The sequence below is a fragment of the Pseudophryne corroboree genome, chromosome 5, assembly GCF_028390025.1.
Source record: "Pseudophryne corroboree isolate aPseCor3 chromosome 5, aPseCor3.hap2, whole genome shotgun sequence".
NCBI classification, from domain to species: domain Eukaryota; kingdom Metazoa; phylum Chordata; class Amphibia; order Anura; family Myobatrachidae; genus Pseudophryne; species Pseudophryne corroboree.
The window spans coordinates 406,390,452-406,406,922 of NC_086448.1; the positions used below are offsets into that span (position 1 = coordinate 406,390,452).

The following is a 16,471-nucleotide window of genomic DNA, read 5'->3' on the forward strand; positions in this document are numbered from 1 at the left end:
GGTCGGGTTGGGAGATATTTTGTGATAAGCGAAGTGATGTACGTTGGTGTAGTTTGGTTAATGGCCTTGTGTGTGTGAGTAAAAGTATTTTATATTGAATGCGGTAGAGTACAGGTAACCAATGGAGGGACTGACAGAGTGGATCTGCAGACGATGAACGTCTAGCGAGGAAGATAAGCCTCGCCGCTGCATTCAGAATGGATTGTAGTGGTGAGAGTTTCGTTTTGGGAAGACCAGTTAGGAGACTATTGCAATAATCAATGCGGGAGATAATGAGAGCGTGGATTAGAGTTTTAACAGTGTCTTATGTAAGGTATGGTCGTATTTTGGATATGTTTTTTAGATGCATGTAACATGATCTTGAGACAGATTGAATGTGGGGAACAAAGGACAGATCAGAGTCAAGGATGACACCTAGGCAGCGAGCTTGTGGGGTAGGGTAGTTATCCAAAACCCAGAAATCGGGTTTCCTACGATAAAGCAAATGCGAAACGATCGTTAGGAGATCGGACGCAGTTACTTTGTGTCCATTTTAATAGCTTAGTCACTGTGTATATATAAATGTGATGCATGTCTAGCTAATTGTCCAAATAGCTTAGCTCCAGTCACAGCTATAGCCGCCGCGGGCGTGATTTATCTGATACCGAGCCGGAGACGGCTGTAATATACTGAGATCAGCCACACTAGTACACTGTAAACGTGAGCCGCGTTTAGCGGCTACACGCTAGAACACGCGGCATTAAGGGGGACATAGGCCTAGGCTGCACTACTAGACGTGAGCCGCGGCTGGCGGCTACACGCTTGAACACGCGGCATTGAGGGGGACTTAGACCTAGGCTGCCGCAGAGCCGCTCAGGGGGTGACACACACGTGTGGGGGGTACCTGAGACAGATAGCGCCGTGTGCGAGCAGCAATTATCTGTTAGACACAGGATGGCCACCACAAGACTGTGGGGATATAACCAGTGTGTAGGCAATACTGATCTAAAGAGAATATAAGACTGCTCCACTGTATAAATATTCCAGAATACAGTCCCCAATGTGTGACTGACTATGTGAAGAAATTAATTGGTATTATCAGCATTTTATGTAGCATCCCAGCATTTAGGTGGGAACGTTTCTACATGTGACTGTCAGATGCAAACTACTTATTCCGCTTATTGGGGGTAATTCCAAGTTGATCGCAGCAGGAAATTTTTTAGCAGTTGGGCAAAACAATGTGCACTGCAGGGGGGCAGATATAACATGTGCAGAGAGAGTTAGATTTGGGTGGGTTATTTTGTTTCTGTGCAGGGTAAATACTGGCTGCTTTATTTTTACACTACAATTTAGATTGCAGATTTAACTCACCACACCCAAATCTAACTCTATCTGCACATGTTATATCTGCTCCCCCTGCAGTGCACATGGTTTTGCCCAACTGCTAACAAAGATCCTGCTGCGATCAACTCAGAATTACCCCCATTGATGGAATGGAAAGTGTACTAAGAAATACAAAATAAAGTATAAAACAAAATTAATACACCAATGAATACACATATGACCAGTCATATGTGATAATACACCACCAACAAAATCGGTATAGTGCCATTGAATAAATCACAATTTCTTCACTAGTATATTATAAGATCCCAATTAGATTTATCAGTTACTCGGAGAGGGAATTCTGAAGCCCCTTACTATATGTGGATTGTATATCTGGATATATATTTCATCACACAGTGGCATAAGATTGACATAGGAATAGAAGTGTATTGAGAGCACTCCCTAATGTGGCCACAAGATATTTATACTAGATGCTATGACATATTTTTAGTGCATTTATGTATATGGTCCACCATCTAAACTTTTAAATAAGGGTGCAATTAGGTAGTGATGCGCACACTGCAAGCACACAACTAAGGAAAAGATATAGGTGGGACTATTAAACTATTTATAGCAGATGGTTATTTGTAACAAATGTATCAGTAAAAAAACGCTAGTAGCTGACAATGCAACAAATATTGAAACTTTTGAAGGATAAGAGAGACCGTGAATTAAAAAATTAATACAGTGACCAAGCTTTTTAAATTCACTTTATTTAATTTCATTTTCACAACCACACTTGCACTATATTTCGCGTATGTTTTAAGGACAATAATAAAAGTTGTATTTTAACATTTTTGGCCATCTACCTTAGGGTATTTGACTATAAGAGGATATATTTGTCCGTGTGTGCCCGCAAAAGGGAATTTCTTTTTTTCTTCTAGTTCTCTACAGTTATACCATTCCCAGGAGCACCTTCCAAGATCTAATAGATATACATCCACGATATGGAACAAAAGGGGAAAGGAATAATATATATTTATGAAATATAAAGAATCAGAATATAGGGTGTCTGTGCGACTTTTCACCTATCCAATAGTAACATAGTAACTAAGGTTGAAAAAAGACAATTGTCCATTGAGTTCAACCTATTTGTGGTCTCCTATGCAGTCTTATTATAGGACTAGTTATTTTTTATGTTAAGACTAGTTATATTAACTATAATGCGTGCCTACGCACCATAACCCTGAATATCTTTATCCAATAGGAATTTATCTAACCCATTCTTAAAGGTGTTGACTGAGTCCGCAGTACTACTCTCTCAGGTAGGGAATTCCAAACACGTATTGTCCTTACTGTGAAAAAAACGTTTTGCCTCAATGTGCGGAAACTCCTCTCCTCTAACCTAAGCGAGTGACCACGTGTCCTCTGTGCTGATCTTATAGAAAACAGGTCCCTCCCAAGCGCTGTGTATTGACCACTTATATATTTGTAGATGTTGATTATGTCCCCTCTTAGTCTCCTCTTTTCCAATGTAAACATGCCTAGCCTTCATAGGCGTGCGCACAGGGGGTGCCTGGTGCGCACAGGCACCCCCTAATGTCCGGCACCCCCCACACGCTACACCTGCAGCACAGTGATCGTTGCTCATTTTTGTGCCCCCCTCCCGCCATCAAGCCCGGTTTAAAGAAGGGGCGGTCATCCCTGGGCCCCCACACACTGTCCCTTGAATCAGACACAGGCACTATTGAAACGGGACACAGCATTTAGCGTGTCTCCGTTCCCCCCTCTGTGCAGCCGCCGAGGAGCCACTCATCATGATCATACTGCCGGAACACAGTCTCGCGGGACGCCAAATCCCGCGAGACACTCAATGCGGATGCTGCAGTACTGAAGTGATGTAGCTTCAGTGAATGAGTGAATGAGGCTCCAACTTCAGCGTCGCCAGCTGACAGGTGCTGGCGGGCAGCTTGGCTGACTACACCGGACCCCCTACCCACTGTGGTGCAGTGCTGCCTGGACCAGTGGTATGCAGAAATGTGAGTTTTTTTAGGTAGTAGCCTGTAATATAGCATTAATTTTATTATATATGTGTAAAATATAATATTGATCTTTTAATTGTGGTTAGTGCATATTCACTAATTAATCCTACAGTAGTTTAAGCTGTAAAATCAAAAAAATATTGAATCAGTAATTTTGTCTAAGAGGTTATTACTAATAATCCCTTAGTAAGAATTACTTATTCAATAATAATTGTGATTTTACAGATTAAACTACTGTAGGATTAACTAGTGAATTTGTACTAACCACAATTAATAAGATAAATATTTTATATATATATATATATATATATATATATATATATATATATATAGGGAAACAATTGCTATATTCAATAATTATGTTGTTAATTGCCACTACATCACTTTTATTGATAGGGGCCCCCACAAATTTGTTGCCCAGGGGCCCCCACAGACTTTAATCTGGCCCTGCCCGCCACCCAGTCAAGATGGACTAATATTTTTATCCTCTCCCCCATCCCGTCCGCACTCTCTCTCCCCCTCCCGCCCGCACTCTCTCCCCCTCCCATCTGCGCTCTCTCTCCCCCTCCCATCCGTGCTCTCCCTCCTCCCGTCCGCGCTCTCTCTCCCTCCTCCCGTCCGCTCTCTCTCCCCTTCCCGTCCGTGCTCTCTCTCCCTCTCCCGTCTGCGCTCTCTCCCCCCTCCCGTCTGCGTTCTCTCTCCCCCCTCCAGCCTGCACTCTCTCTTCTTGTGCCAATGTGCAGCTACAGCATCAGGCCAGCATTCCTTTCGGGAGGGCTTTGAGTCGGAGCCGAGTGAGACAGTACTGTAAGTCACCGTATGTAACATGTCTGTTTAATATATGTTACATTTCTATTTTTTAATTACTATAGATTAGTTATATCCCTTGAAATGTATATTATTAATAATGTGTTTTACTTACATTATAATGGTGAGCACTGGGGGTATTATGAGTCTCTGGCACTGCTGGGGGCATACACTTTGGCATAATGTGAACTTAGCTCATACCATGTGGCATAATGTGAATTTCAGCTCATAATGTGAAACGTAATGTGAATATCAGCTCATACTGTGAAACATAATGTGAATATCAGCTCATACTGTGTGGTGTAATGCGAATATCAGCTCATACTGTGTGGGGTAATGTGAATTTCAGCTCATACCGTGTGGTGTAATGTGAATATCAGCTCATACCGCGTGGTGTAATGCGAATATCAGCTCATACCGTATGGGGTAATGTGAATTTTGGCTCATACCGTGTGGTGTAATGTGAATTTCGGCTCATACCATGTAGTGTAATGTGAATTTCGGCTCATACCGTGTGGTGTAATGTGAATTTTGGCTCATACCGTATGGTGTAATGTGAATTTCGGCTCATACCGTGTGGTGTAATGTGAATTTCGGCTCATACCGTGTGGTGTAATGTGAATTTCGGCTCATACCGTGTGGTGTAATGTGAATTTCGGCTCCTACTGTGTGGTGTAATGTGAATTTCGGCTCATACTGTGTGGTGTAATGTGAATTTTCGGCTCATACTGTGTGGTGTAATGTGAATTTCGGCTCATACTGTGTGGCATAATGTGAGTACGGGGCACTACTGTCAGTAGCTGGTGAGCATGGGGACATGTGACAAATGTTGGTGTCCTGCAGATGAGGGGTCTGATGGCATAGAAAGAGGCAGATGTGGCTCTGATGGCACATGTGTAAATTATAAATCTTACTTGTGTTATATTAAAACTGAAATATTCGGCCCCCTAAATCTGCCATATTTTTCAGAGTGGTCCAATCAAAATCAGGGTGTAGGTGCTGGGGGGTGCAAGGGGAGGGGTATGCATATGCACCTAGGCCTACCACTCTCTAGTTCTGCCACTTGGTCAGGGAAAGGTTGGGGAAGTGTAAGTAGCGATATGGTGCTGCAGAAGCTAGGACTCAGGGTTATGCCACAGCAGACAGTCAGTAACGGCCGGCGGTCGCACCATTATGTTTTATTTTATTTCACTGGGGTATATTATATGTGCTTTATTATTAGGAACTAGGGAGAAATTAGATTAAGCCATGTGATTTTACTGCAAGAATGTAAAATAGTTCTAGACATGTCCCTGTGCGGTGCTAGACACGCCCAAAAGGCGGTGCTAGTCACGCCTCTCTGGCGGTGCACCCCCTAATACAATAAGCTGCGCACGCCTATGCTAGCCTTGCAAGCATTTCCTCGTATTCCAACATATCCATGCCCTTGATTAGTTTGGTCGCCCGCCTCTGAACCTTTTCTAGCTCCAGGATATCTTTTTTGTAATATGGTGCCCAAAATTGCACACATTATTCAAGATGAGGCCTCACTAGTGATTTATATTATTGAAGTTTAATACTCTCGTCCCTTGCATCAATTGCCCGTTTTATGCATGCTAATATCTTATTAGCCTTCTTTGCTGCACTCCTACTTTGGGTACTGCTGCTTAATTTGTTATCTATGTGAACCCCTAAGTCTTTTTCCAGTACAGAATCCCCTAATATTACACCATTTAGTATGTAGGTGTTTTTGGTCTTGCCCCCACAGTGCATTACCTTACACTTGTCTGTGTTGAATCTCATTCTTCATTTTGGTGCCCATGCTTCCAGTTTAGTTTAGTAATTCTGAAGAGACTCAGCATCCCCCTCCATATTTATAACCTTAAACAATTTGGTATCGTCTGCAAAAATTGATACCAAGCTCTCTAGACCTACTGTTAGGTCGTTGATGAAAATGTTGAACAAAAGTGGTCCAAGTACAGAACCTTGTGGCACACCACTTAGTACTTTAGTCCAATTGAAAATTATCCATTGTCCACAACGCGCTGCTCTCTATTATCTAACCAATTACTGACCCAAGTGCATATTGTGCTCCCTAGCCCTATTTCTTGTAGCTTGTAGATAAGACGCATGTGTGGTACAGTGTCGAAAGCTTTGGCAAAGTGTAAAATGATTACATCCACCTCCTTACCCTGATCCAGGTTCGCACTTACTGTTTCATAAAAGCCAAGTAACTTGGTCTGACATGATCTGTCCTTCACAAATCCATGTTGGTTCCTTTTAATTACCTTATTTGCTTCAAGGAACTTTTGAATACTGTCCCTTAGAATACCTTCCAAAACTTTCCCCACTATAGATGTAAGACTAACTGGTCTATAATTACCTGGTTCAGCTTTGCTCCCCTTTTTAGATATCGGCACTACCTCCGCTATATTCCAGTCTTTGGGAACCATACCCAATTTAACCGAATCCATGAAGATCAAAAATAGAGGTCTTGCTAGTTCAGCGTGCAGCTCCGTAAGAACCCTCTGGTGAATTCCATCGGGACCGGGTGACTTATTAATCTTTAACTTTTTTAATCGGTCACAGACTACCTCCTCACATAAATAAGCATTTAGTAGTGGGACACTAACCAGGTCCAGCACTGTTTAGCTTCCAATAACAGTTGAGATGGGCATATCCAGTGTGGACTGGCTATAATGAGCTTTGTGGTTTCTGTTAGAGCTGTTCTACTTCTAACTACTGGTACATAAATGAATAAGTTTCAAAATGGAATGCCTCAAGAGACTGGTGTTGGTAGTATAAAAATACTGTACCTACAGGACATGATATTCCCAGGCAGTCTAACATTCACGTACATACCAGGCCCAACACTGCTTAGCTTCCAAGTTTAGAGGAGATTGTGCATATTCAGTGTCGTGTAGCTGTAGATGAGCCTTATGGTTTCTGTTAGAGCTCTTTTACTTCTAACTACTGGTACATAAATGAATAAGTTTAAAAATGGAATGCATCAAGAGAATGGTGCTGTTAGTATAAATATAGCTAAAGCACCTAGTAGTGGTCTCCCATCCAAGTTCTAACCAGGACCAACACTGCTTAGCTTCCAAAAACAGATAAGATTGTGCATCGCTAGTGTGGTGTGGCTGTATATAAGCTTGGTGGTTTCTGTTAGAGCTCTTCTACTTTAGCTACTGGTACATAAATTAATACGTTTCAAAATGGAATGCATCAAGAGAACGGCGTGGGTAGTATAAAAAATACCTACAGCATCTGGTATTCCAAGGAGGTCTCCCATCCAAGTTTTAACCAGGACCAACACTGCTTAGCTTCCAAAAACAGATCAGATTGTGCATATCTAGTGTGGTGTGACTGTATACAAGTTTGGTGGTTTCTTTTAGAGCTCTTCTACTTCTAACTACTGGTACATAATTGAATAAGTTCAAAAATGTAATGCATCAGGAGAACGTTGTTGGTAGTATAAAAATACTTACAGAACCTAGTATTCCCAGGTGGTCTACCATCCAAGTACTAAAAAGTCCAAACACTGTTTAGCTTCCAAGAACAGATAAGATTGGGCATATCCCATGTGGTTTGGCTGTAGATTTGCCTTGTGATTTCTGTTAGTGCTTTTCTACTTCTACCTACTGGTATATAACTGAATAAGTTTCAAAATGAAATATATCATGAGGAAGGTGTTGGTAGTATAAAAATATCTACAACACATGGTATTCCCAGGTGGTCTCCTATTCAAGTACAAACCAGGCCCATCGCTGCTTAGCTTCCGAGATCAGGGGAGATTGGGCATATTCAGTGTAGTGTAGCTATAGATGAGCTTTGAGGTTTCTGTTAGAGATATTCTACTTCTACCTTTGTGTCCACAATTGATTAAGTTTCAAAATGGAATGTATGAAGAGATCTGTGTTGGTAGTATAAAAATACATACAGAACCTAGTATTCCCAGGTGGTCACCCATCCAAGTTCTAAAAAGTCCCAACACTGTTTAGCTTCCAAGATCAGATAAGATTGCGCATATCCAGTGTGGTATGGCTGTAGATTTGCCTAGTGGATTCTGTTAGTGCTCTTCTACTTCTAACTGCCGGTGCATAAAATGAATACGTTTCAAAATGGAATGGATCAAGAGAACGGTGTTGGTGGTAGTATAAAAACAATTACAACACATAGTATTCCATGTGGTCTCCCATTCAAACACTAACAAGACCCAACACTGCTGAGCTTCCAAGCTCAGGGAAGATTTCTCGTATTTAGTGTGGAACAGCTGTAAACTTCGCTACATCTATCTACTGGTACATGAATGAATAAAATTAAAAATGGAATGCATCAAGAAAACGGTGTTGGTAGTATAAAAATAGCTACACCACCTGGTATTCCCAGGTAGTCTCCCATCTAAAAACTAACCAGGCTCAACACTTCTTAGCTTCCAAAACAAGATGAGATTGGGCATATCAAGTTTTGTGTGGCTGAAATGAACTTTGAGGTTTCTGTTAGTGCTCTTCTACTTTTACTTACTGGTACATGAATGAATAAGTTTCAAAATGGAATGCATCAAGAGAACGATGTTGGTAGTATAAAAACACCTACATTACATGGTATTCCCAGGAAGTCTCCCATTCATGTACTAACCAGGCCCAACACTGCTTAGCTTCCAAGATCAGGGGACATTATGCATATTCAGTGTGGTGTGACTGTTGATGAGCTTCATGGTTTCTGTTAGAGCTCTCCTACATCTATCTACTGGTTCATTAATGAATACATTTAAAAATGGAATGCATCAAGAGAACAGTGTTGGTAGTATAAAAATACCTACAGCTCCTGGTAATTCCGGGTTGTCTCCCTTCCAACTACTAACCGGGCATAAAACTGCTTATCTTACAACACTAGATGAAATTGGGCATATCCAGTGTGGTGTGGCTGTAGATGAGCTTTGTGGTTTTTGTTAGAGCTCTTCTACTTCAAATGACTGGTACATAAATGAATATGTTTCAAAATGGAATGCATCAAGAGAACGGTTATGGTAGTATAAAAACACCTACAGCAACTGGTATTCCCAGGCAGTGTCCCATTCATGTACTAACCAGGCCCAACACTGCTTAGCTTACAAGATCAGGGTTGATTGTGTATATTCAGTGTGCTGTGGCTGTAGACGAGCTTTGTGGTTTCTGTTAGAGCTCCTCTACATCTATCTACTGGCACATTATGGAATAAATTTAAAAATGGAATGCATCAAGAGATCAGTGTTAGTAGTATAAAAAACCTACAGAACCTTGTATTCCCAGGTGGTCTCCCACCCAAGTACTAACAAAGCCCAACACTGTTTAGCTTCCAAGATCAGATAAGATTGAGCATATCCTGTGTGGTGTGTTAGAGCTCTGTTAGTGCTCTTCTACTTCTAACAACTGGTACATAAATTAATAAGTTTCAAAATGGAATGCATCAAGAGAATGGTGTTGGTAGTATAAAAATACCTACAGCACCTGGTAAACCCGGATGTCTCCCTTCCAACTGCTAACCGGGCATAAAACTGTTTATCTTCCAACATTAGATGAGATTGGGCATATCCAGTGTGGTGTGGCTGTACATGAGCTTTGGGTTTTTTGCTAGAGCTCTTCTACTTCAAACTACTGGTACGTAAATTAATAAATGTCAAAATGGAATGCATCAAGAGATCGGTGTTGGTAGTATAAAAATAACTACAGAACATGGTATTCCCAGGTGGTCTCCCATCCAAGTACTAACAAGACCCAACACTGTTTAGCTTCCAAGATCAGAAAATATTGGACATATCCCGTTTGGTGTGGCTGTTGATTTGCCTTGTGGATTCTGTTAGTGCTCTTCTACTTCTACCTGCTGGTACATAAATGAATGTTTCAAAATGGAATGCATAAAGAGAATGGTGTTGGTTGAATAAAAAATCCTACAGCACATAGTATTCCACGTGGTCTCTCATTCAAATACTAACCAGGCCCAAAACTGCTTAGCTTCCAAGATGAGGGGAGATTGCTCATATTTAGTGTGGTATGGCTGAAGACAATCTTTCAGGATTCTGTTAGAGCTCTTCTACTTCTAACTACTGGTACATAAATAAGTAAGATTTAAAATGGAATGAATCAAGAGAACAGAGTTGGTAGTATAAAAGTACCTACAGCACCTGGTATTCCCAGGTGGTCTCCCATCCAAGTACTGACCAGGATCTCCACTGCATAGCATCTAAAAATAGATGAGATTGGGCATATACAGTGTGGTGTGGCTGTAGATGAGTATTGCAGTTTCTGTTAGAGCTCATCTAGTTCTAACTACTGGTACATTAATGAATAAGTTTAAAAAAGGAATGCATCAAGAGAATGGTGTTGGTAGTATAAAATTACCTAAAGCACCTGGTATTTCCAGGTAATTTCCTATCCAAGTACTAACAAGGCAAAAAAATGCTTATCTTCCAAGATTAGATGGGATTGTGCATATCCAGTGTGGTGTGGCTGTAGATGAGCTTTGTAGTTTCTGTTAGATCTCTTCTACTTCAAACTACTGGTACATAAATAAATAAGTTTAAAAATGGAATGACATCAGGAGAACGGTGTTGGTAGTATAAAAATACCTACAGCATCTGGTATTCCCGTGTTGTCTCCCATCCAAATCCTAACCAGGCCCAACACTGCTTAGTTTCCTAGATCAGATGAAATTGTGCATATCCAGTGTGTTGTAGATGAAGACAAGCTTTGTGGTTTCTGTTAGAGATCTTCTACTTCTAAGTTCTAACTACTGGTACATAATTGAATAAGTTCAAAAATGGAATGCATCAAGAGAACGTTGTTGGTAGTATAAAAATACTTACAGAACCTAGTATTCCCAGGTGGTCTACCATCCAAGTACTAAAAAGTCCAAACACTGTTTAGCTTCCAAGAACAGATAAGATTGGGCATATCCCATGTGGTTTGGCTGTAGATTTGCCTTGTGATTTCTGTTAGTGCTTTTCTACTTCTACCTACTGGTATATAACTGAATAAGTTTCAAAATGAAATATATCATGAGGAAGGTGTTGGTAGTATAAAAATATCTACAACACATGGTATTCCCAGGTGGTCTCCTATTCAAGTACAAACCAGGCCCATCGCTGCTTAGCTTCCGAGATCAGGGGAGATTGGGCATATTCAGTGTAGTGTAGCTATAGATGAGCTTTGAGGTTTCTGTTAGAGATATTCTACTTCTACCTTTGTGTCCACAATTGATTAAGTTTCAAAATGGAATGTATGAAGAGATCTGTGTTGGTAGTATAAAAATACATACAGAACCTAGTATTCCCAGGTGGTCACCCATCCAAGTTCTAAAAAGTCCCAACACTGTTTAGCTTCCAAGATCAGATAAGATTGCGCATATCCAGTGTGGTATGGCTGTAGATTTGCCTAGTGGATTCTGTTAGTGCTCTTCTACTTCTAACTGCCGGTGCATAAAATGAATACGTTTCAAAATGGAATGGATCAAGAGAACGGTGTTGGTGGTAGTATAAAAACAATTACAACACATAGTATTCCATGTGGTCTCCCATTCAAACACTAACAAGACCCAACACTGCTGAGCTTCCAAGCTCAGGGAAGATTTCTCGTATTTAGTGTGGAACAGCTGTAAACTTCGCTACATCTATCTACTGGTACATGAATGAATAAAATTAAAAATGGAATGCATCAAGAAAACGGTGTTGGTAGTATAAAAATAGCTACACCACCTGGTATTCCCAGGTAGTCTCCCATCTAAAAACTAACCAGGCTCAACACTTCTTAGCTTCCAAAACAAGATGAGATTGGGCATATCAAGTTTTGTGTGGCTGAAATGAACTTTGAGGTTTCTGTTAGTGCTCTTCTACTTTTACTTACTGGTACATGAATGAATAAGTTTCAAAATGGAATGCATCAAGAGAACGATGTTGGTAGTATAAAAACACCTACATTACATGGTATTCCCAGGAAGTCTCCCATTCATGTACTAACCAGGCCCAACACTGCTTAGCTTCCAAGATCAGGGGACATTATGCATATTCAGTGTGGTGTGACTGTTGATGAGCTTCATGGTTTCTGTTAGAGCTCTCCTACATCTATCTACTGGTTCATTAATGAATACATTTAAAAATGGAATGCATCAAGAGAACAGTGTTGGTAGTATAAAAATACCTACAGCTCCTGGTAATTCCGGGTTGTCTCCCTTCCAACTACTAACCGGGCATAAAACTGCTTATCTTACAACACTAGATGAAATTGGGCATATCCAGTGTGGTGTGGCTGTAGATGAGCTTTGTGGTTTTTGTTAGAGCTCTTCTACTTCAAATGACTGGTACATAAATGAATATGTTTCAAAATGGAATGCATCAAGAGAACGGTTATGGTAGTATAAAAACACCTACAGCAACTGGTATTCCCAGGCAGTGTCCCATTCATGTACTAACCAGGCCCAACACTGCTTAGCTTACAAGATCAGGGTTGATTGTGTATATTCAGTGTGCTGTGGCTGTAGACGAGCTTTGTGGTTTCTGTTAGAGCTCCTCTACATCTATCTACTGGCACATTATGGAATAAATTTAAAAATGGAATGCATCAAGAGATCAGTGTTAGTAGTATAAAAAAACCTACAGAACCTTGTATTCCCAGGTGGTCTCCCACCCAAGTACTAACAAAGCCCAACACTGTTTAGCTTCCAAGATCAGATAAGATTGAGCATATCCTGTGTGGTGTGTTAGAGCTCTGTTAGTGCTCTTCTACTTCTAACAACTGGTACATAAATTAATAAGTTTCAAAATGGAATGCATCAAGAGAATGGTGTTGGTAGTATAAAAATACCTACAGCACCTGGTAAACCCGGATGTCTCCCTTCCAACTGCTAACCGGGCATAAAACTGTTTATCTTCCAACATTAGATGAGATTGGGCATATCCAGTGTGGTGTGGCTGTACATGAGCTTTGGGTTTTTTGCTAGAGCTCTTCTACTTCAAACTACTGGTACGTAAATTAATAAATGTCAAAATGGAATGCATCAAGAGATCGGTGTTGGTAGTATAAAAATAACTACAGAACATGGTATTCCCAGGTGGTCTCCCATCCAAGTACTAACAAGACCCAACACTGTTTAGCTTCCAAGATCAGAAAATATTGGACATATCCCGTTTGGTGTGGCTGTTGATTTGCCTTGTGGATTCTGTTAGTGCTCTTCTACTTCTACCTGCTGGTACATAAATGAATGTTTCAAAATGGAATGCATAAAGAGAATGGTGTTGGTTGAATAAAAAATCCTACAGCACATAGTATTCCACGTGGTCTCTCATTCAAATACTAACCAGGCCCAAAACTGCTTAGCTTCCAAGATGAGGGGAGATTGCTCATATTTAGTGTGGTATGGCTGAAGACAATCTTTCAGGATTCTGTTAGAGCTCTTCTACTTCTAACTACTGGTACATAAATAAGTAAGATTTAAAATGGAATGAATCAAGAGAACAGAGTTGGTAGTATAAAAGTACCTACAGCACCTGGTATTCCCAGGTGGTCTCCCATCCAAGTACTGACCAGGCTCTCCACTGCATAGCATCTAAAAATAGATGAGATTGGGCATATACAGTGTGGTGTGGCTGTAGATGAGTATTGCAGTTTCTGTTAGAGCTCATCTAGTTCTAACTACTGGTACATTAATGAATAAGTTTAAAAAAGGAATGCATCAAGAGAATGGTGTTGGTAGTATAAAATTACCTAAAGCACCTGGTATTTCCAGGTAATTTCCTATCCAAGTACTAACAAGGCAAAAAAATGCTTATCTTCCAAGATTAGATGGGATTGTGCATATCCAGTGTGGTGTGGCTGTAGATGAGCTTTGTAGTTTCTGTTAGATCTCTTCTACTTCAAACTACTGGTACATAAATAAATAAATAAGTTTAAAAATGGAATGACATCAGGAGAACGGTGTTGGTAGTATAAAAATACCTACAGCATCTGGTATTCCCGTGTTGTCTCCCATCCAAATCCTAACCAGGCCCAACACTGCTTAGTTTCCTAGATCAGATGAAATTGTGCATATCCAGTGTGTTGTAGATGAAGACAAGCTTTGTGGTTTCTGTTAGAGATCTTCTACTTCTAAGTTCTAACTACTGGTACATAATTGAATAAGTTCAAAAATGGAATGCATCAAGAGAACGTTGTTGGTAGTATAAAAATACTTACAGAACCTAGTATTCCCAGGTGGTCTACCATCCAAGTACTAAAAAGTCCAAACACTGTTTAGCTTCCAAGAACAGATAAGATTGGGCATATCCCATGTGGTTTGGCTGTAGATTTGCCTTGTGATTTCTGTTAGTGCTTTTCTACTTCTACCTACTGGTATATAACTGAATAAGTTTCAAAATGAAATATATCATGAGGAAGGTGTTGGTAGTATAAAAATATCTACAACACATGGTATTCCCAGGTGGTCTCCTATTCAAGTACAAACCAGGCCCATCGCTGCTTAGCTTCCGAGATCAGGGGAGATTGGGCATATTCAGTGTAGTGTAGCTATAGATGAGCTTTGAGGTTTCTGTTAGAGATATTCTACTTCTACCTTTGTGTCCACAATTGATTAAGTTTCAAAATGGAATGTATGAAGAGATCTGTGTTGGTAGTATAAAAATACATACAGAACCTAGTATTCCCAGGTGGTCACCCATCCAAGTTCTAAAAAGTCCCAACACTGTTTAGCTTCCAAGATCAGATAAGATTGCGCATATCCAGTGTGGTATGGCTGTAGATTTGCCTAGTGGATTCTGTTAGTGCTCTTCTACTTCTAACTGCCGGTGCATAGAATGAATACGTTTCAAAATGGAATGGATCAAGAGAACGGTGTTGGTGGTAGTATAAAAACAATTACAACACATAGTATTCCATGTGGTCTCCCATTCAAACACTAACAAGACCCAACACTGCTGAGCTTCCAAGCTCAGGGAAGATTTCTCATATTTAGTGTGGAACAGCTGTAAACTTTGCTACATCTATCTACTGGTACATGAATGAATAAAATTAAAAATGGAATGCATCAAGAAAACGGTGTTGGTAGTATAAAAATAGCTACACCACCTGGTATTCCCAGGTAGTCTCCCATCTAAAAACTAACCAGGCTCAACACTTCTTAGCTTCCAAAACAAGATGAGATTGGGCATATCAAGTTTTGTGTGGCTGAAATGAACTTTGAGGTTTCTGTTAGTGCTCTTCTACTTTTACTTACTGGTACATGAATGAATAAGTTTCAAAATGGAATGCATCAAGAGAACGATGTTGGTAGTATAAAAACACCTACATTACATGGTATTCCCAGGAAGTCTCCCATTCATGTACTAACCAGGCCCAACACTGCTTAGCTTCCAAGATCAGGGGACATTATGCATATTCAGTGTGGTGTGACTGTTGATGAGCTTCATGGTTTCTGTTAGAGCTCTCCTACATCTATCTACTGGTTCATTAATGAATACATTTAAAAATGGAATGCATCAAGAGAACAGTGTTGGTAGTATAAAAATACCTACAGCTCCTGGTAATTCCGGGTTGTCTCCCTTCCAACTACTAACCGGGCATAAAACTGCTTATCTTACAACACTAGATGAAATTGGGCATATCCAGTGTGGTGTGGCTGTAGATGAGCTTTGTGGTTTTTGTTAGAGCTCTTCTACTTCAAATGACTGGTACATAAATGAATATGTTTCAAAATGGAATGCATCAAGAGAACGGTTATGGTAGTATAAAAACACCTACAGCAACTGGTATTCCCAGGCAGTGTCCCATTCATGTACTAACCAGGCCCAACACTGCTTAGCTTACAAGATCAGGGTTGATTGTGTATATTCAGTGTGCTGTGGCTGTAGACGAGCTTTGTGGTTTCTGTTAGAGCTCCTCTACATCTATCTACTGGCACATTATGGAATAAATTTAAAAATGGAATGCATCAAGAGATCAGTGTTAGTAGTATAAAAAAACCTACAGAACCTTGTATTCCCAGGTGGTCTCCCACCCAAGTACTAACAAAGCCCAACACTGTTTAGCTTCCAAGATCAGATAAGATTGAGCATATCCTGTGTGGTGTGTTAGAGCTCTGTTAGTGCTCTTCTACTTCTAACAACTGGTACATAAATTAATAAGTTTCAAAATGGAATGCATCAAGAGAATGGTGTTGGTAGTATAAAATTACCTACAGCACCTGGTAAACCCGGATGTCTCCCTTCCAACTGCTAACCGGGCAAACTGTTTATCTTCCAACATTAGATGAGATTGGGCATATCCAGTGTGGTGTGGCTGTACATGAGCTTTGGGTTTTTTGCTAGAGCT

General features: G+C 40.4%; 3 pseudogenes; all 3 read right to left on the minus strand.

Annotated features, from left to right (window-relative positions):
* Positions 1-8,069: 8,069 nt before the first annotated feature.
* LOC134930606 (5S ribosomal RNA) lies at positions 8,070-8,188 on the minus strand (annotated as a pseudogene).
* A 3,237-nt stretch (positions 8,189-11,425) lies between these two features.
* Positions 11,426-11,544, minus strand: LOC134930607 (5S ribosomal RNA; annotated as a pseudogene).
* Positions 11,545-14,786: 3,242 nt separating this feature from the next.
* On the minus strand, positions 14,787-14,905 carry LOC134930608 (5S ribosomal RNA; annotated as a pseudogene).
* Between the last annotated feature and the right edge of the window lie 1,566 nt (positions 14,906-16,471).